Here is a 20809-nt window from a genome sequence, read left to right on the forward strand (position 1 = left end):
TGCCTTGTATATTTTGGAGATTAGCCCCTTATCTAATGGGTATTGGGTGAATAGTTTCTCCCACTCAGTGGGTGGCTCTTGTATCCTGGGCACTATTTCCTTTGAGGTGCAGAAGCTTCTCAGCTTAATATATTCCCATCTGTTAATCTCTACTTTCACTTGCTTGGAGAGTGCAGTTTCCTCCTTGAAGATGCCTGTAATGTCCTGGAGTGTCTTGCCTATGTGCTGTTCTATATATCTTATGGTTTTGGGGCTGATATCGAGGTCTTTAATCCATTTGGATTTTACCTTCGTACATGATGTTAGCTGGGGGTCTAAGTTCAATTTTTTTGCAAGTGGCTATCCAATTGTGCCAACACCACTTGTTGAAGAGGCTTTCCCTGCTCCATTTAGAATTTCCTGCTCCTTTATCAAAAATTAGGTGATTGTATGTCTGGGGAACATTTTCTGAGTATTCAAGCCTATTCCACTGATCTGAGGACCTATCCTTATTCCAATACCATGCTGTTTTGATAACTATTGCTTTGTAGTACAGTTTAAAGTTGGGGAAAGTAATTCCTCCCATATTCTTTTTCCCAATGATTGCTTTAGCTATTCGAGGTTGTGTATTGTTCCAAATTAATTTCAAAAGTGCCTGGTCCACTTCTTTGAAGATGTCATGGGTATCTTTAGAGGGATGGCATTAAATCTGTATAATGCCTTGGAGAGTATTGCCATTTTGATGATGTTAATCCTGCCAATCCATGAGCAGGGTATGTGTTTCCATTTCCGTGTGTCCTCTCTTATTTCTTGGAGCAGAGTTTTATAGTTTTCCTTGTATAGGTCCTTCACATATTTAGTCAAGTTGATTCCAAGATATTTGAGTTTGTGTGGCACTATTGTGATTGGGGTTGTTTTCTTAATAACCATTTCATCCTTATTACTATTGGTGTATAGAAAGGCCATTGATTTTTGTGTGTTAATTTTGTAGCCTGCCACCTTGCTATATGAGTCTATTGTTTCTAGAAGCTTTTTGATAGAGTCTTTAGGGTTTTCTAAGTAGAGTATCATGTCATCTGCAAACAGTGAGAGCTTGACTTCTTCCTTTCCTATCTGGATTCCCTTGATATCCTTTTCTTGCCTAATCGCTATAGCAAGTACTTCCAGTGCTATGTTGAATAGGAGTGGTGAGAGAGGACAGCCTTGTCTTGTGCCAGAATTTAGAGGGAAGGCTTTCAGTTTTTCTCCATTGAGGATAATATTTGCCACTGGCTTGTGGTAGATGGCCTTCACTATATTGAGAAAAGTTCCCTCCATTTTCATCTTGCTGAGAGTTTTGATCAAGAATGGGTGTTGGACCTTATCAAATGCTTTCTCTGCATCTATTGATATGATCATGTGGTTTTTATTTTTCTTGTTATTGATGTTGTGTATTATGTTGATAGATTTATGGATGTTAAACCAGCCTTGCATTCCTGGGATGAAACCTACTTGATCGTAGTGGATGATCTTAACGAGGCATTGAATCCTATTTGCCAGGATTTTGTTGAGGATCTTTGCATCTGCATTCATCAGCGATATTGGTCTGTAATTTTCTTTTTTTGTAGTATCTCTGTCTGGTATAGGTATCAAGGTGATGTTGGCTTCATAAAAGCTATTTGGAAGTGTTTCTGTTTGTTCAATTTCATGAAAGAGTCTTGCCAAGATTGGCAGTAGTTCCTCTTGGAAAGTTTGATAGAATTCATTAGTGAATTCATCTGGGCCTGGGCTTTTATTTTTCGGCAGACATTTGAATACTGTTTTAATTTCATCAATGGTGATGGGGGTGTTTAGATATGCTACATCCTCTTCCTTCAACCGTGGAAGATTATAAGAATCCAAGAATTGATCCATTTCTTCCAGGTTCTCATTTTTAGTGGCGTAGAGTTTTTCAAAGTAGTTTCTGATTACCCTTTGAATCTCTGTCATATCAGTAGTGATCTCTCCTTTTTCATTCCTGATACAAGTTATCAAGTTTCTCTCTCTCTCTTTCTTTGTTAGGTTTGCCAGTGGTCTATCAATCTTGTTTATTTTTTCAAAGAACCAACTTCTGCTTTTGTTGATCTTTCGGATTGTTTTTTGGGTTTCCACTTCATTAATTTCTGCTCTCAGCTTTGTTATTTCCTCCTGTCTCTCGATTTTTGGGTCCTTTTGTTGAGCATTTTCTAGTTCTATTAGCTGTGTCATTAAGCTACTCAGGTAAGCTCCTTCTTCCTTCCTGATGTGTGCTTGCAAAGCTATAAATTTTCCTCTCAGTACTGCTTTTGCTGTGTCCCATAAGTTCTGATAGTTTGTGTCTTTATTGTCATTTGTTTCCAGGAACCTTTTGATTTCCTCCTTGATTTCATCTCAGACCCACTGGTTATTGAGCATGAGGCTGTTTAACTTCCAGGTGTTAAAGTGTTTCTTCTGAGTCCCTTTGGAGTTCACAAATAATTTCAGAGCCTTGTGGTCAGCGAAGGTAGTCTGCAAAATTTCTATCCTCTTGATCTTCTGGAGGTATGTTTTATGTGCCAGCATGTAGTCTATCCTGGAGAATGTCCCATGTACATTGGAGAAGAACGTGTATCCAGGTTTCTGGGGATGGAGTGTCCTATATATATCCACTAGGCCTCTTTCTTCCATTTCTCTCCTCAGGTCTAGTATATTCTTGTTGGGTTTCAGTCTGGTTGACCTATCCAGTGTTGACAAAGCCGTGTTAAGGTCCCCCACAATTATTGTGTTGTTGTTGATATTATTTTTCAGATTTGTCAACAGTTGCATTAAATATTTTGCTGGCCCCTCATTCGGTGCATATATGTTTAGGAGAGTGAATTCTTCCTGCTCTATGTACCTCTTGATTAATATAAAATGTCCATCTTTGTCCCTTATGACCTTCCTGAGTATAAAGTTTGCATTATCTGATATTAGTATGGCCACTCCAGCTTTTTTATGGGTGTTGTTTGCTTGGATAATTTTTCTCCAGCCTTTTATTTTGAGTCTATGTTTGTTCTGACTATTCAGGTGCGTTTCTTCTAGGCAGCAGAAGGTTGGATTGAGTTTTTTGATCCATTTAGCCACTCTTTGTCTCTTAACTGGTGCATTTAGTCCATTGACGTTGAGAGAAAGAATTGTCCTGGGATTTAACGCCATCTTTATTTCAAAATTTGGTGTGTCTTTTGGGTAGTCTTGTCTTAAATTAGGTCTTTCAGTTTTTCTCTTAAGACTGGTTTTGTGTCTGTCAAGTTTCTGAGCTGTTTTTTGTCTTTGAAGCCATGTATTCTTCCGTCAAACCGGAAAGTGAGTTTTGCTGGGTATAGTATTCTGGGTGAAGCATTCATTTCATTCAGTCTTGTCACAATATCTCACCACTGCTTTCTGGCATTGAGTGTTTCTGGTGACAGGTCTGCTGTAAATCTCAGGGAAGCTTGCTTGAACGTGATTTCCCCTTTTGATCTTGCTGTTTTCAGAATTCTGTCTCTATCTGTGGGATTTGTCATTGTGACTAGGATGTGTCTTGGGGTGGTTTTTCTGGGGTCTCTTTTGGTTGGTACTCTTCGGGCATGCAGGATTTGATCACATATATTTGATATATATATTTGATCATATATTCTTTAGCTCTGGAAATTTCTCTTTAATGATGTTCTTGACCGTTGATTCTTCCTGGAAATTTTCTTTCTGGGTCTCTGGGACTCCAATGATTCTTAAGTTGTTTCTGTTGATCTTATCATAGACTTCTATTTTCATCTGTTCCCATTCTTTGACTAATTTTTCCATTGTCTGCTCATTTGCTTTAAGTTTTTTGTCCAATCTCTCCTGCTGTATGGAATTGTTATGTATCTCATCTTCCACAGCACCAAGTCTATTCTCAGCTTCTGATACCCTGTCCCAGAGCTTATCCATTTTGTCATTCACTTTGTTTACTGACTTTTTCAGTCCTGTTAGTTGACATGTTATTTCAGTTTGGAGTTTTGTGATTTCTGTCTTCATATTTTCTTGGTTCTTATTAGTGTTCTGTTCAACTCGATCCATGGTTTCTTGGAGTCCATTGAGCATCTTCCATATTGCTAGTCTAAAGTCCTTATCTGAGAGGTTGATTAGTTGGTTGGTCATTATCTGGTCCTCAGAATTGTCATCTTCATTCTCTATGTCTGATGCTGGCCTGCGTTGTTTCCCCATTGTCACACTTGTATTGTGGGTTTTTCTACGTGTTGTGGTGGAATTCATTGTCTGTATGATGCAGGCAGCACACTCCTCTGGCTCCTCCCTTTCTAGATGGGCTGACTTGCCTCTAAGGGAGGGGAGTCCTCCGTGGATGAAGCCTCACACTGGGTCAAATCTTAGGCCTGAGCATGCAACAGAGAAGACAGTCCTGAGAGAAATGTTTGCTTCTGTGATATAGCACCGTTCTTAGTTTAATTTTTCCTTCTTGTTGCAATGGTGTTCTTTCCTTAGAAAGAGTGCACGGCCGCGTAGCAAAGTGGAGCGGCCGTGCTCCGCTGGAGCCTCTTTTTGCCCCACTCGGAAGAGTTTCACGCAAGAGGACAGTAGACAGACATATATATACAGGTCACACTCACAGTTTTTCACAGTTGGGCCCCTCTGGGCCGGTGTACTTTCGTGGATTTCCCCCGCCTGGTGTCACACACAGGGAGCCAGCTTTTGCAAAGTCTTGCCGGTTTTCATGCTCTGTAGTCCCTCCCTGAAAATCTTGTGCCAGAATTTAAAGGGAAGGCTCTTAGTTTTTCTTCATTGAGGATAATATTTGCCACTGGCTTGTGGTAGATGGCCTTAACTATATTGAGAAGGTTCCTTTCATTCCCATCTTGCTGAGAGTTTTTATCAAGAATGGGTGTTAGACCTTATCAAATGCTTTCTCTGCATCTATTGATATGATCATGTGGATTTTTATTTTTCTTGTTGTTGTTGTTGTTGTTGTTGTTGTGTATTATGTTGATAGATTTATGGATGTTAAACCATCCTTGCATTCCTGAGATGAAACATACTTGATCATAGTGGATGATATTCTCAATGAGGCATTGAATTCTATTTGCCAGGATTTTGTTGAGGATCTTTGCATCTGTATTCATCAGCAATATTGGTCTGTAATTTTCTTTTTTCTTAGCATCTCTGTCTGATTTCGGTATCAAGGTGATGTTGGCTTCATAAAAGCTATATGGAAGTGTTCCCGTTTGTTTAATTTCATGAGTCTTGCCAGGATTCGTAGTAGTTCCTCTTGGAAAGTTTGAAAGAATTCATTAGTGAATCCATTTAGGCCTGGGCTTTTGTTTTTTGGCAGATATTTGATTACCATTTTATTTTCATCAATAGTGATAGGGGTGTTTAGATATGCTACATCCTCTTCATTTAACCGTAGAAAACTATAAGAATCAAGAATTTATCCATTTCTTCCAGGTTCTCATTGTTAGTGGCATAGAGTTTCTCAAAGTAGTTTCTCATTACCCTTTGAATCTCTGACATATCAATAGTGATCTCTTCTTTTTCATTCCTGATACAAGTTTGATACAAGTTATCAAGTTTCTCTCTCTCTCTCTCTCTTTCTTTGTTAGTTTTGCCAGTGGTCTATCAATCTTGTTTATTTTTTCAAAGAACCTACTTCTGCTTTCGTTGATCTTTCGAATTGTTTTTTGGGTTTCCACTTCATTAATTTCTGCTCTCAGCTTTGTTATTTTCTCCTGTCTCTCTATTTTTGGGTCCTTTTCTTGAGCATTTTCTAATTCTATGATCTGTGTCATTAAGCTATTCAGGTAGGCCGCTTCTTCCTTCCTGATGTGTGCTTGCAAAGCTATAAATTTTCCTCTCAGTACTGCTTTTGCTGTGTCCCATAAGTTCTGATAGTTTGTGTCTTTATTATAATTTGTTTCCAGGAAAGTTTTGATTTCCTCTTTGATTTCATCTTGGACCCACTGGTTATTCAGTATGAGGCTGTTTAACTTCCAGGTATTAAAGTTTTTCTTCTGTGTCCCTTTGGAATTCACATATAATTTCAGAGCCTTGTGGTCAGTGAAGGTAGCCTGCAAAATTTCTATCCTCTTGATATTATGGAGGTATATTTTATGTGCCAGCATGTAGTCTATCCTGGAGAATGTCCCATGTACATTGGAGAAGAATGTGTATCCAGGTTTCTGGGGATGGATTGTCCTATATATATATCCACTAGGCTTCTTTCTTCCATTTCTCTCCTCAGGTCTAGTATATTCTTGTTGGGTTTCAGTCTGGTTGACCTATCCAGTGTTGACAAAGCCGTGTTGAGGTCCCCCACAATTATTGTGTTGTTATTGATATTACGTTTCAGATTTGTCAACAATTGTATTAAATATTTTTCTGGCTCCTCATTTGGTGCATATATGTTTAGGGGAGTTATTTCTTCCTGTTCTATATACCCCTTGATTAATACAAAATGTCCATCTTTGTTTCTTACAACTTTCCTGAGTAAAAAGTTTGCATCATCTGATATTAGTATGGCCACCTCAGCTTTTTTATGGGTGTTGTTTGCTTGGGTAATTTTCCTCCAGCCTTTTTTATTTTTTTTTTGAGGTAATGTTTGTTCTGACTATTTACGTGCGTTTCTTGCAGGCAGCAGAAGGTTGGATTGAGTTTTTGATTCATTTATCCACTCTGTGTCTCTTAACTGGTGTATTTAGTCCATTGACATTGAGAGAAAGAATTGTCCTGGGATTTTTTTTTTTTTTTTTTTTTGGTTTTTGGGCCACACCCGTTTGATGCTCAGGGGTTAGTCCTGATTATGCACTCAGAAATTGCTCCTGGCTTGGGGGACTATATGGGACACTGGGAGATCAAAATGTGGTCTGTCCTATGGTAGCGCTTGCAAGGCAGACACCTTACCTCTAGTGCCACCTCTCTGGCCCCTGTCCTGGTATTTAAGGCCATCTTTATATCAAAATTTGGTGTGTCTTTTGGTCACTCTTGTCTTAACTTAGGTCTTTCAGTTTTTCTCTTAAGACTGGTTTTGAGTTTGTAAAGTTTTTGAGCTGTTTTTTGTCTGTGAAACCATGTATTTTTCTGTCAAACCTGAAAGTGAGTTTTGCTGGGTACAGTATTCTATGCAAAGCATTTATTTTATTGAGTTTTGTCACTATGTCCCACCACTGCTTTCTGGCCTTGAGTGTTTCTGGTGACAGGACTGCTGTAAATCTCAAGGATGTTTCCTTGAATGTAATTACCCTTTTTTGTCTTGCTGCTTTCAGAATTCTGTCTTTATCTGTGGGATTCGTAGTTGTGACTAGGATGTGTCTTGGGTGTTTTTTCTGGGGTCTCTTTTGGTTGGTACTCTTTGGGCATGCAGGATTTGATCGCATATATTCTTTGGCTCAGGAAGTTTTTCTTTTTTTTTTTTTTTTTTTTTTTGTGATTTTTGGGTCACACCCGGCAGTGCTCAGGGGTTACTCCTGGCTTCATGCTCAGAAATTGCTCCTGGCAGGCACGGGGGACCATATGGGACGCCGGGATTTGAACCGATGACCTTATGCATGAAAGGCAAACGCTTTACCTCCATGCTATCTCTCCGGCCCCAGGAAGTTTTTCTTTAATGATGTTCTTGACCATTGATTTTTCCTGGAAATTTTATCCCTGTGTCTCTGGGACTCCAGTGATTCTTAAGTTGTTTTTGTTGAGCTTATCTTAGACTTCTATTTTTATCTCTTCACATTCTTTGACTAATTTTTTCATGATCTGTTCATTTGCTTTAAGTTTTTTTCCCATTCTTTCCTGCTCTATGGAGTTGTTATTTATCTCATCTTTCACAGCACCAATTCTATTCTCAGCTTCTGTTAGCCTGTTGGAGAGCGTATCCATTTTGCCATTCAATTTGTTTTCTGAGTTTTTCAGACCTATTATTTGACCTATTATTTCAGTTTGGAGTTTTGTGATTTTCTTGGTTCTTATTAGTGTTCTGTTCAACTCGATCCATGGTTTCTTTGAGTTCTTTGAGCATCTTCCATATTTCTTGTCTAAACTCCTTATCTGAGAGATTGATTAGTTGGTTGGCCGTTTTCTGGTCATCAGAATTGTCATCTTCTTTCTCTATGTCTGATGCTGGCCTGCGTTGTTTCCACATTGCCACACTTGTATTGTGAGTTTTTCTACTTGTTGTGGTGGTATTCATTGGCTAAATGATGTGTGCGGCCACGCTCCTCTGGCTCTGCCCTTTCTGGGTGGGTTGACTTGCCTCCAAGGAAGGGGAGCCCTTCGTGTATGAAGCCTCATACAAGATCACATTGTAGGCGCGAGTACACAGCAGTGAAGACAGTCCAAGGAGAGATGCTGGGCTTCAATGATCCAGCTCAGTTCTTAGTGTAATTTTTCTTCTTGTTGCAGTGACATTCTTTTCTTAGAAAGAGCACACAGCCGCGTACCGAAGCAGAGCCAAAGTGCTCTTCTGGAGCCTCTAGGAGAGCAAATTTTCTGCACCCTTTTTGGCCCACTCCCAAGAGGTTTAGGAGACAGGACAGGAGACAAACATACACAGGCAGCACTCACAGTTTCTCACAGTCGGGCCTCACTGGGCCTGTGTAGATTTTCCCAGCCTGACGTCACAAACAGGGAACTTGCCTTCTGTGAAGTACTGCTTATAGCCGGTTTTCACTTTAGGCCACAGTCCCTTGGTGTTCCAGCCCCTTGAATGAGCCTCTGGGAGAGCAAATTTTCTGGGCCCTTTTTGGCCCACTCCCAAGTGGTTTAGGGGACAGGACAGGAGACAAACACACACAGGCAGCACTCACAGTTTCTCACAGTAGGGCCCCACTGGGCTGGCGTAAATTTTCCCAGCCTAGTATTAAAGGATATCTTTCTAACCTTCAAAATATATTTTCAGTGTTATATGATGTCATATAGGCTATTTACTCTTAAAATGTTTTTGGAGGGCTTTCTCCGTGTGAAAACCTAAACTTTATTACTAACCCTTCTCTTTCTCTAGCATTCCTTACAGCAAATAATGGAACTGACAAGTAATTTAGAACCATATCATCTGTAGTCTAAAGTCAAGGAAAAGAATAACTTCTTAGCGAAGTGGAATAATTTTCAGAAAATTTTTTCAGAAAAAAATAGCAAAGGAAAAAGAAAGGACAAGACAGTATAAGCACAAAAGAAAATTTCAACTGAAGTATGAATATCAAAGAGTCAGGGGGATGATTAAAATGTTCCCATTCAGGTTCATATATCTTTTTTTGGGGGGGGGGAAACACACCTAGAATCTCTCAGGGATTACTCCTGGTTCTGTGCTCTAAAATTGCTCCTGACTCAGAGGACCATATGGAATTCTGGGGATTGAACCCACAACCATCCTGGGTTAGTCACATGCAAGGCTAACACCCTATCATTGTACTACCACTCCAGCCCTCGGTTCATATATCTTAATATTAAGAAAGAAAATTGTAGCTGTGAAAAGAGTTTAGTCAGAGGTAGTTTTCTTAAAGAGATTATAAAATATGATGAAAAGAAATTTAGAAGAAAGTGTTGGGTATCAATCATTTCTTTTAAAATAAGAGGTGGAGGTTCGTATATTTGTCTTGCAAAAATCTTTATACTTAAAAGTATCTCCAGGGAATGTCATAAATCGGAAATGGGTAAAATATGACTTGTGTGCTTTTATGCTTTAGAAATGTGTAGATTTAAAGCAATATTGGTTTTAAACAAGACAGTTGCCATAGGCAATTCTTGAGACTGTGCCTCTGTGTTAAATATCAAGTGGTAGATAAAAGCAATTATCGGGGAAATCATGCATCTTATATTAATAGAGCATAAACCTTTAGGGCAATGCTTTGTAGAGTCAGAGTATGTAGTCATTGCCTAGTCCCAGTGAGGTTTAGAAGGAGCCAAAAGACTTCATCGAGCCCAAACATCTCCTTTACTGAATTAGAATCAAAACCCTTGAGGACCAGTCTTTTTAATCAAAATATATTTAGAGAGCTCCTGCTAGAATGCACATCTGTTACCCAGGAGGGAAACACAACAATACGAAATTACCTGTTATTGCATTAACTTGTCTAATAAAAATAGGGCCTACTACCAGATAAAACCATTTTAGAGGCCTGAGGGAGCTGCTTGCAGCAGAAAAAGCTTAAATTCTGTACTTCAAATCAGGATTCAGTAGAGCACAGAGTATGCGAGGACAGCTGATTGATGCATGTTTTTGTCTTTTAAATGATCTATTCCAAAGACTCAGAACTCTGCTAGAATTTCTGGACCCTTAGGATAACACTCCTCACCATAGAACAAAATTTTGTATATTTATCGTCTTGATCCTTATCCAAATATACTGCAATATTAAAGCATCATAAATAAAATCAAAGTAGACTTTCAATTGTACATTGATAGTTGGTAGGAAGTTTGACCAGTATTTGGGATCTGGTATCTTAGGAAATTCAGGGGTCCACATACGTAGTCACACAAAAATGGCCAATCAGTAATGAGATGGTCATTATGGTCATTATGACCAAGGAGCTAACTTGTCCCATTGGATGATCTGTTTCAATTTCAAGATCTGCTCTAAACAATGACCTAAATTCCAAATGAGCAATGGTGAAAGGGTGAACTTTCATCTTTGGTGACTCTGTGAGGCTGCTTGCCACCTGAAGAAGATGCCACCTGCCACCTGAGCCTAGTTCCTCAAAAAGTCAAGGCATTGCTTTTCTCTTTGGTTCTGTCTCCAATAGGTTTATTGATTTCATCTCATGGGTGATAAAAGTAAATATCTTTCCATGATGTGTCACTGAGTCCTGGCTTTGGAGAAGGATGGTATGACCTTCCAAAAAAGAATTTGGCAGAAAGCAAGCTTGGGCAGTGAGAATGTGTGTTCACTGTTGTTAACACAGACTGGAAAACCTCAGTGTGAAAATATTCTGGCAAGGAGTTTTATGGGTTCCCCAGATCTCCCCTATTCCTGCTTCCAGCAGTGATGGATGGGCTCAGCTATAATAATTCAGAGCTTGTGACAAACCCTTAATTTAAACATTTAAGCAAGAATGCAGTTAGTGTAGCCTGAACTCTGACCATCCTTTATTACATTCGTGTGATTTAGTAGAGACATTTCTTTTACAATAGCTGCAATACAGACATTCTTAGTTTGCTTTGACATTTTCTCTTTGGGGACTGTTAACTCTGACATCTTTCCTTAGTAATAAGTCAAGTTCATGGGTAACATCCTGGTTACCTGGAATAGAATCTCTGAAGGAATAAGACAAGATAATCACAAATGCATCAGAGGTCAACACTTCCTTGACTATGTCTTGATTGAGAAGAAATTTGCTTTATATGCTTTCATCAATATTGAAGTAAACATAAGTGCAACCCTCTCCCTAACTCCTTTTACCATGTAATACTGTTTATTCTTCCCAATAGATAGTTTAGGAAAAAAGTACCTACTTGAAGTTTCTTTTTGGATAGCTTACCAAAACAGAAAAATGTTTTTTGAGGGTCTTCTGAGGAATGAAACTTGTGAAAAGTGAATGTATTATTTTATTTGACTTTGCTGGAAGCTTCATAATCCCATTGTGAGGGCTCCTAACTCTTAGGAGAAATACTAAGCAAGAAGAAAAACTGTGGGTTTTTAATATTATTTCCAGCCCCCCTTCCTGTCTCGTTGTTGAATTCTATTTATATTACAGAGATTGAGTTCTCAGTTCAAGTGCATTCTTGTTCATAAAATAGATGTGGCTGCGTCTTCTAAATCCCTGTGCATATTCTTCCCAGATAAACCCAGTCTGCTTACTAAATAGCTATTTTTCTTTCTCACTGACACTCCCTCTGCAAAGGACAGTTCACAGCAGGGTTAGTTGCTGCAGTAAATGTCAGAGGAAACAGAGAGAGGTCAAAGGAATAGGTCCTTTGAACCTATTGGTTCCTTTTAAATTGACCAATGCCACAGCAAACAATTCCATCATTAATCTTAAAGGGAAAAAAAAGATGCTGACAAGCAACTAGAATTGGTTAAAAAATACCAACAACTGTCAAAATGTCTCCCCCCAAATAGTCAAAGAGTGATGATTTGGGGAAGGTAGATGAACCTTCCCCAGTTTAGCAGAGCAAATTCTTTTTTATTCTTTTTAAAGGAAACATTTATCCTTGGCCTAACCTGATAGAAATATGTGATTACTAATAGACCTTTTTATTCACCCCATGACATTATCTGTCATCCATCTAACTGAGCCTTTCTATCAGTTGCTTTTAAATTTCTTCCTCTGGGTTGCCATACTGTCTTTCAGCATTTTCATTTAAGCATAGTTTAAAAACAAGCTAAAAGAATCTTTTTTTCTACCTTGCTATAAAAATGAATCAGTCAATCATTCCTGGAGTACCCTGCTCACATCTGATGGAACAATTTCGAATGTTGATAATTTACTTTTGATGCTAATTAATTACAAGTAATCATAAAAACAAATTAAACCCCTATACTTATTGCAGGTTTTCTTATCCTCCTGAAATAATGCATTTTTATGCATCTGTTTACTTGCTTTGTAAAAAAATGTAATAATCTATATTCATAGAAAAACAACTTTAGTGCTCTGCGTCAAAGCTGTAAACTGTTATTGGTTATTTGCTTTTTTCTTCTCTATGATATTAAAATGGAAGAATGAAAGTGAACCACATCAAGTGAATGAGATTAATGGTTTCAGGACCAGCTCAATGCAAACTTTTAGGATTTCTTTTTTTTATTTTTATTTTTGGCACTTCTTTTTTTTCTCTTTTTAAGGGACCAGGGTATTAGTTTGCTCCTGAAAATTAGTGGAGGATGGAGTACCCTCTTTGGTTTGTCTAGAAAAGACATAAATCTTCTTCTCCATGTTCCCTGTCAGAGAAAGCAGAGAGGGGTTATTCTCTGGGTTCTGTTTTCTCCAACAAAGAGGCCTTTTCACCCCTCTGGAGAAATGCAGTGAATGGGACCACAGTGTAGCCTTAGCAGTCACTATTTGTACTCGAATTTCTCAGTCCACTTCTCCTCCTCCCACCTCCTGAAAAGTTCCCCTGGGAGGCAGCAAAGACTTTGGGAAAATGATGGGGAGGAGTTAGGAGACTTAAGTTTGGGGTGAGAACTTAAGTCATCCATTTCCTAGGGTGTCAACTGAGTACAATGGAATGCCTTACTGGGGATTGCTATACAAGGCACCCCACTCACTTTATCTTCATTGTCACCACTACTATCATCACCCACACTGCAACTCTCTTACTGTAATAGCTAATATGTATTATGTGGTCACCATGCATAACTATAGCACCTCACCTATTCATCCCCCCCCCCCCAGCCCACCTGCACCCCTTGTAAAGGCAGATTCTATTTTCAGTAACTTTGTCAAAATGTGTTCTATCTAACAGGATCTAAACTTCTTAGAGGAGAGGCTATTAGGACCTGACTTACAGGTTTCGACACTCAAGCTGTCTATTCTAACAATGCTTGCACTTTTTAAGTCATTGCCCTATTGGCTCATTGCAAAGGAATGGGTGGGCAGCAAGCATTTCTTGTTCCTGGGAGGTGGGGACAGAATGGACTAAATTTAAAAGACTTTCACTCTTTCCCAATTCTGCAGCTATGCTTTGCTTCTCTACCTAAACAGGATTCTACCCCACCTTCTTACTTGCATTTAGATCTGTTTAAATCTCCATCTTGAAAATGGAGATAGTCACATTGCATTTGGAGATTCTTTGGGCTAGGTTGGGGCTGGTCAAGGAGCGTAGTCTTTTTTTTTCTCTCTATCTGTGAAAGTCATTTAACCCAGTAACTCATTAACCACTGGTCAGGGCAAATGCAAATTGGAATCTCTACACATATTATCAGTTTCCCACACCAAATAATCCAGTCTTTCGTTTTCTTTCTTTCTTTCTTTCTTTCTTTCTTTCTTTCTTTCTTTTCTTTCTTTCTTTCTTTCTTTCTTTCTTTCTTTCTTTCTTTCTTTCTTTCTTTCTCTCTTCCTTCCTTCTTTCTTCTTTCTCTCTTTCTTGCTTTCTTCTTTCTTTCTTCCTTCCTTCTTTTTTCTTTCTCTCTCTTTCTTTCTTTCTTTCTTCTTTTCTTTCTTTCTCTCTTCCTTTTCTTTCTCTCTTTCTTTCTCTCTCTCTTTCTTTCTTCCTTCTTTTCTTTCTCTTTCTTTCTTCCTTCCTTATTTTCTTTCTTTCTTCTTCCTTCCTTCCTTCCTTCCTTCCTTCCTTCTTTCTTTCTTTCTTTCTTCCTTCTTTCTTCTCTCTTTCTTTCTTTCTTTCTTTCTTTCTTTCTTTCTTTCTTATTTTATTTCTTTTTCTTCTTCCTTCCTTTCTTCCTTCCTTTCTTCCTTCTTTTCTTTCTTTCTCTCTCTCTTTCTTTCTTCTTTCTCTCTCTTTCCTTCTTTCTCTCTCTTCCTTTCTTCCTTCTTTACTTCTTTCTTTCTTCCTTCCTTTCTTTCTTCCTTTCTTTCTTCCTTTCTTTTCTTTTCTTTGTTCTTTCTCTCTTTCCTTCTTTCTTTCTCTCTTCCTTCCTTCTTTATTTCCTTCTTTCTTTCTTTTTCTCTCTTTCTTTCTTCTTCCTTCCTTCTTTTATTTCTTCTTTCTTTCTTTCTTTCTTTCTTTCTTTCTTTCTTTCTTCTTTTCCTTCTTTCTCTCTATTTCTTTCTTTCTTTTTTCTTTTCTTTCTTTCTTTCTTTCTTTCTTTCTTTCTTTCTTTCTTTCTTTCTTTCTTTCTTTCTTTCTTTCTCTCTTCCTTCCTTCTTTCTTCCTTCCTTCTTTCTTCCTTCCTTCTTTCTTCCTTTCTTCTTTCTTCTTTCTCTCTCTCTCTTTCTTTCTTTCTTTCTTTCTTTCTTTCTTTCTTTCTTCCTTCCTTCTTTTCTTTCTTTCTCTCTCTCTTTCTTCCTTCTTTTCTTTCTTTCTCTCTTCCTTTTCTTTCTCTCTCTTTCTTTCTCTCTCTTTCTTTCTTTCTTCCTTCTTTTCTTTCTCTTTCTTCCTTCCTTCCTTATTTTCTTTCTTCTTTCTTCCTTACTTCCTTTCTTTCTTCCTTCTTTTCTTTCTTTTTCTCTCTTTCTTTCTTTTCTCTCTCTTTCCTTCTTTCTTTCTCTCTCTTTCTTTCTTTCTTTCTTTCTTTCTCTCTCTTTCTTTCTTTCTTTCTTTCTTTCTCTCTCTTTCTTTCTTATTTTATTTCTTTTTCTTCTTCCTTCCTTCCTTCCTTTCTTCCTTCTTTTCTTTCTTTCTTTCTCTCTCTTTCTTTCTTTTTTTCTTTTTCTTTCTTTCTTTCTTTTTCTTTCTTTCCTTCCTTCATTCCTTCCATTCTTTCTTTCTTTCTTTCTTCCTTCCTTCCTTCCTTTCTTTTCTTTCTTCTTTCTCTCTCTCTTTCCTTCTTTCTTTCTCTCTTCCTTATTTTCTTCCTTCCCTTCTTTCTTCCTTCCTTCTTTCTTTCTTTCTTTCTTTCTTTTTCTTTCTTTTCTTTTTTCTTTCTTTCTTTCTTTCTTTCTTTTCTTTCTTTCTTTCTTCTTTCTTTCTTTCTTCTTTCTTTCTTCTTCTTCTTCTTCCTTTCCTTCTTTCCTTCTTTCTTCCTTCTTTTCTTTCTTTCTCTCTCTTTTTTCTTCTTTCTTTCTCTCTCTCCTTTCTTCCTTATTTTCTTTCTTCTTTCTTCTTCTTTCCTTCTTCCTTCCTTTCTTCTCTCTTTCTTTCTTCTCTCTCTTTCTTTCTTCTTTTCTTCTCTTTCTTCTTTCTTTTATGTTTCTTCTTTCTTTCTTCCTTCTTTTCTTTCTTTCTCTCTCTTTCTTTCTTTCTCTCTCTTTCTTTCTTCCTTCTTTCTTTCTTTCTTTCTTCTTTTCTTTCTTTCTTTCTCTCTCTTTCTTTCTCTCTTTCTCTTTCTCTCTCTTCCTTCCTTCCTTCTTTTCTTTCTTATTTTATTTCTTCCTTCCTTCCTTCTTTTCTTCCTTTTTTTCTTTCTTTCTCTCTCTTTCTTTCTTCTTTCTTTCTCTCTCTTTCTTTCTTCCTTATTTTATTTTTCTTTCTTCTTCCTTCCTTCATTTCTTTCTTCCTTCTTTTCTTTCTTTCTCTTTCTTTCTTCTTTCTTTCTCTCTCTCTCTTTCTTTCTTTCTTTCTTTCTTCTTTCTTTTATTTCTTTCTTCCTTCTTTCTTTCTTTCTTTCTTTTTCTTTCTTCCTTCTTTTCTTCTTTTTCTTTCTTCCTTCTTTCCTTCTTTTTCTTTCTTCCTTCTTTTCTTTCTTTCTTTCTTTCTTTCTTTCTCTCTTTCTTTCTTTCTTTCTATCTCTCTTTCTTTTTTCTTTCTTTCTTTCTTTCTTTCTTTGTTTCTTTCTTTCTGTATCTTTCTTTCTTTCTTTCTTTCTTTCTTTCTTTCTCTCTCTCTCTCTTTCTTTCTTTCTTTCTTTCTTTCTTTCTTCTTTCCTTTTTTTCTCTTTTATTTTTACTTCATCACCATGATTTACAAAATTATTCATAACTGCGTTTCAGGAATATAATTTTTTAACATTAATTCCATTACCAGACTCAACATTCCTCCACCAAAAGATCTATCTCAAATTACTAGTTGCTTGTTAGGGCTGGTAATAGGTCTAGTTTGACTCTGAAGTGATCTGTGAACCCTGGTCAATTGTTCTTTAAATCCTTGGACTAGATCACGCAGTTACTGGAAATCAGCCAAACTTGGTGTCTTTAACTTAAAGAATAAATTTATTAGGTAACTAAAGCTCCAGCTGTCTCTTTGAAGTCACTCTGTAGACAATTGTTGTCATTTAAAATTTCAATTGATTTTCACAATAATGCATTTGATTTGGTGATAGAAATAATATACTACATTTTTGAATGTTTGGATTGCCCTTCCAGTGTGCCTGAATATCACAAGGATCACATGACTATATGTTGTTGGTTTTGTTTTTAACCCAGGCCGTCATAACCCCTGAGAAGTGGTAGGGGAGAGTTTATAGGTATATACCCTGGTCCAACATGGCTGTCTCCTGCATGCCCGCTGGTGACTTAATCTTTGATCTCTTCTATAGAATGCACGGGATTGAAAAGATTAAAAACCCTACTAAGAGTTCTATGAAATTTTAATGAGGTAAAATAGCAAGTCTGAGCAGGATGTCTGGCATGGAATTGGCACATAATAAAGTTACATTTTCTTCCAACCTCTGAGTTTTAAAACTGTAGGAAGGAATTATTGTCTTTTTCTACAGATCATCCTTTAGTTAGTTTCAAATACTCTACAAATATTTCTTTCTCCTTTTTTCTCCTTATTTCTTCTTCCATGTTTTTGCAAGAAAACCAGATTCACAAGTTTCTCCAAACACCACATCAAAGGAATCTCTCCAAAGCAAGTACTTATCAGATGCTTGTCTGTTTTACTACCCATCTTGGTCTTCTCATATCACTCTGCTGAGCTTATACATGAACCATGTGATGTGCCAGTTCCACAATGCCCTTCTTCTTTCCATGGAGTCAAAGTAGCTCGAGGAGCAGAAGCTGTAGAGGGGAGGTTCTTGCTTTGAAGTCCATGTCTCTATCAGTACTCTTGGAGGTTCTCAGTTGCAGGTAGGAACTGTCACTTTCACAACGGGTAGCTTTGGGCTAGATAAAATTTACTGATTTGACATTTTGGAGGTTCTTGCTGTCACCACCTTTAGGATAAGAATAAAAACAGTTTAATCCTAATTTAAATTTAATTATTTTAATTTAAATACTATTTGTAGCCACCCTGAAAGATATGTCAAGGAGTGCAGAGCAGTATGGATGCCCGGTGTTCTCACATGAAACTGCTGCTTGTAGAACTGTAGGAAGGTTTGTGATTCTGGGAATGCAAGGGCAAAGCAATGGCTGAAACCCAAGCTAGCCTGAAATAATGGAAGCCTCTGACACAAAATACCTGTCTCAGGATACCCACTAAAGCACTGGAGATGCAGAATTCCCAGAATTCTAGGCCCAAGCATGAATGGGTTCCTGTAAGGAGAGGACCCAGGAATGCAGGGACAAAGGTTGCAATAGGAACCAAAAGTTTAGTGTCTTTTCCCAGGAAAAACTCTATTAACTTCTATGGGTGTGAGAAACTAGGGACAAAGGCAGTTATGAAAATATACCTATGTATGTATGAATTATGTAACCATCTCCAAAATGCTACTTTGGCCTCTCTCCATTCTAGAGTAATCTGTGTTTTCTCTTAGGTACATATATACATTTTTCCCTCCCTTTATTTTATCAATAAAATTGTTTTAGTTCACTATTTTTCTCCTGAAATTCTTTTCTGTGAGGGAAAGGTGACAGACCTGACTACGCCAGAGTAAGATTTAGGAACAACTTTCTCCTCCTGCAAAGAGCAATTCCTCACTCCAGCCTGAGTCTATGACTCCAGGAATCCTGTGGCAGGGATCAATCCCCATGCTGTGTAGAACAAGTGGATTTCAGAACAGCCTAATAGCTGCCTCCTGAGACTGGTGGGTCTGAGCCTCTGAGCCCTGCAGGGCCTCCTGAAAGACTTTTATCTGTCCTAGTTTTCCCAGGACTTCTCCAGGTGACACAAGGCAGAGCTGGGTAGAGAGGGGAGAAGTAGATTTCCTTCTTGAGGCTGCTTTTTCCCCCTCACTTCACATAAGCCATTTCGGGGAAATCTATTCTTTGGCTGGTTTGGGGTCTAGTCTACCATGAGCAAGAAAGCAATAATATCTCACATATTGGAGATTCAAAAATATCCAAAAGGCAATCTACCTTATCTTTATACTTCACCATCAACCCTAGATGGTAAAGGAACTTAATCAATGTAAGTCTCATTCACTGGTCATTAATTTATTAAAGTGTTACCTTAAAATTCACTGCTAATATTTTTTAATCACAATTAGAAAGACTAAATGCTTCAACTGTTCCAATTTTAAAAAACCAGTCTATGGTCCATATTTGGTAAGGAAACCCCGACATTAAAATCCCCTTCTGTCGCTAGTCTGCACTGCCCTGTCTCCCTCATTCCCAAGACACACACACACACACACACACACACACACACACACACACACACACACTCATTAGTCCAGATCACATTCCAGGTTGTGGAGCATCTTCTTTGAGTAAAGAAGGGAACATTCTTTGTGCTTTTTAGACAGCTGTGAGAGGCAGGAAACTCAATAAATATTTGAATACAGATTAATGCTTTTCCATTTATAAGGCTTTAAAATATATATAAACATTTCAGCTGATATTCAAACAGTATGCAGTGGTCTATATAGGGATCCTTATTTCACAAACTGAAGCCTCAACAGACCAGTTGTCTGTAGTAAGAAGCCATCTTAACTCTATCGCAATCTTCTCTGACTCAAAACCTAAAAGCTTGGCACAATCATTGCCAGCAAGATGAGCCAGAGTTCAGGTGCACTGACCAAAGACTAATTCTATGTAAGTCAATCAATTGGCATAGAATTGTGTGTAAGAATTGTATGTAAAGGAGAAAGCAACTGCAACATGCCTTCTAGCCTAATGAAACTAGATGACTAACACTGTGCAAAATAGCTCTCTTTACATTTGTAATATATCTTCCTTTTTGAAGTTGAAGTGCCTTTTACTCTCCTCTCCTCTCACTTTTCTCTCTCCCACTTTATTGTCCTTGCAGGTACCCAGATGAGATGCAAAGTTATATGATTTGGGAAAAGGAAAGGTAGGTTTTTTCTTTTTTCTGGAATCCAACATTTAAATCACTCTTCAGACCCTTTTGTTTTCCCTGTGTATAAGAGCCTGAAAGTCATACTTAAACCACATTACTTTTTTTTTTTTGGGCCACACCAGTTGGTGCTCAGTGGTTACTCCTGGCTGTCTGCTCAGAAATAGCTCCTGGCAGGCACGGGGGACTATATGGGACACCAGGATTCGTACCAACCACCTTTGGTCCTGGATCGGCTGCTTGCAAGGCAAACGCCGCTGTGCTATCTCTCTGGGCCCACCACATTACTTCTTAATAGCAGTATGGTCAAAGCAACTTCATGAAGACAGTCAAAATAAAACAACAACAATAACAACAAACCAAACCACAGGGCTTCAAAGTAACTTACTTTGGTAAATGACAACATTCAGATATCTTTGTCAATCGGGGAAATGTAAGCACTTACTTAGAATTGCTTAGCTTCTCTCAAACAAACAAAACTTGAAGAACAGAATAAATCAGGTTCATTTATAGTCCTTACCCAGTTGGACAGAGAAGAAAAAAGTTAGAAAAAGAAAAAAATTAGAAAAAGAAAAAAGAAAAAAACATACTTAGAACAAGCTTCCTTCACAGTTATGTGGTATACTTTGCTGCTGGGAAGAGAGACACAAACTGAAAAGCCAAACAAAATAGGAACAGAAATTGCAAGGATCCAAATGGCAAGACCATTCTCCTTGATTCAGGATAGATATAATACATTTGCTACTGGGTTATATGGACACAAAAACCTGACAGGAAAGACCAGTGAAAGTGAAGCTCAAGTGACAGATTTCAGGACTTATTTAGTTTTAGATAGGAGTCAGTGCAATTTTATAGTCAAGAAATTTAAGTAAATGGTTGGGATCTAGGTGGGAATGCAGATAAGTGTGTAGATGAAGCCACCTCTTTGAGGGGAGAAGTTAGATAGATAGGTCTAGAATGAAGACATTCTGATTCAATAGTGCAAATGAGACATCTCATTCACAACTGTATTATATGTCTAGATTATTGGTGACAATGATGGTCATAGCAACCTTTCAAAGGAGGTGATCTAGCCTTTCTTGGGAAAACCCTGCTTTTGGGAGGAATGATTTTCTATTCTTGTGGGATATATGAATATAACTTATCCTAAGTTAAACAGAGTAAAGTTACAGATGGCTATCTGTCTTATTCACTC

The sequence above is a fragment of the Suncus etruscus genome, chromosome 10, assembly GCF_024139225.1.
Source record: "Suncus etruscus isolate mSunEtr1 chromosome 10, mSunEtr1.pri.cur, whole genome shotgun sequence".
NCBI lineage: Eukaryota > Metazoa > Chordata > Mammalia > Eulipotyphla > Soricidae > Suncus > Suncus etruscus.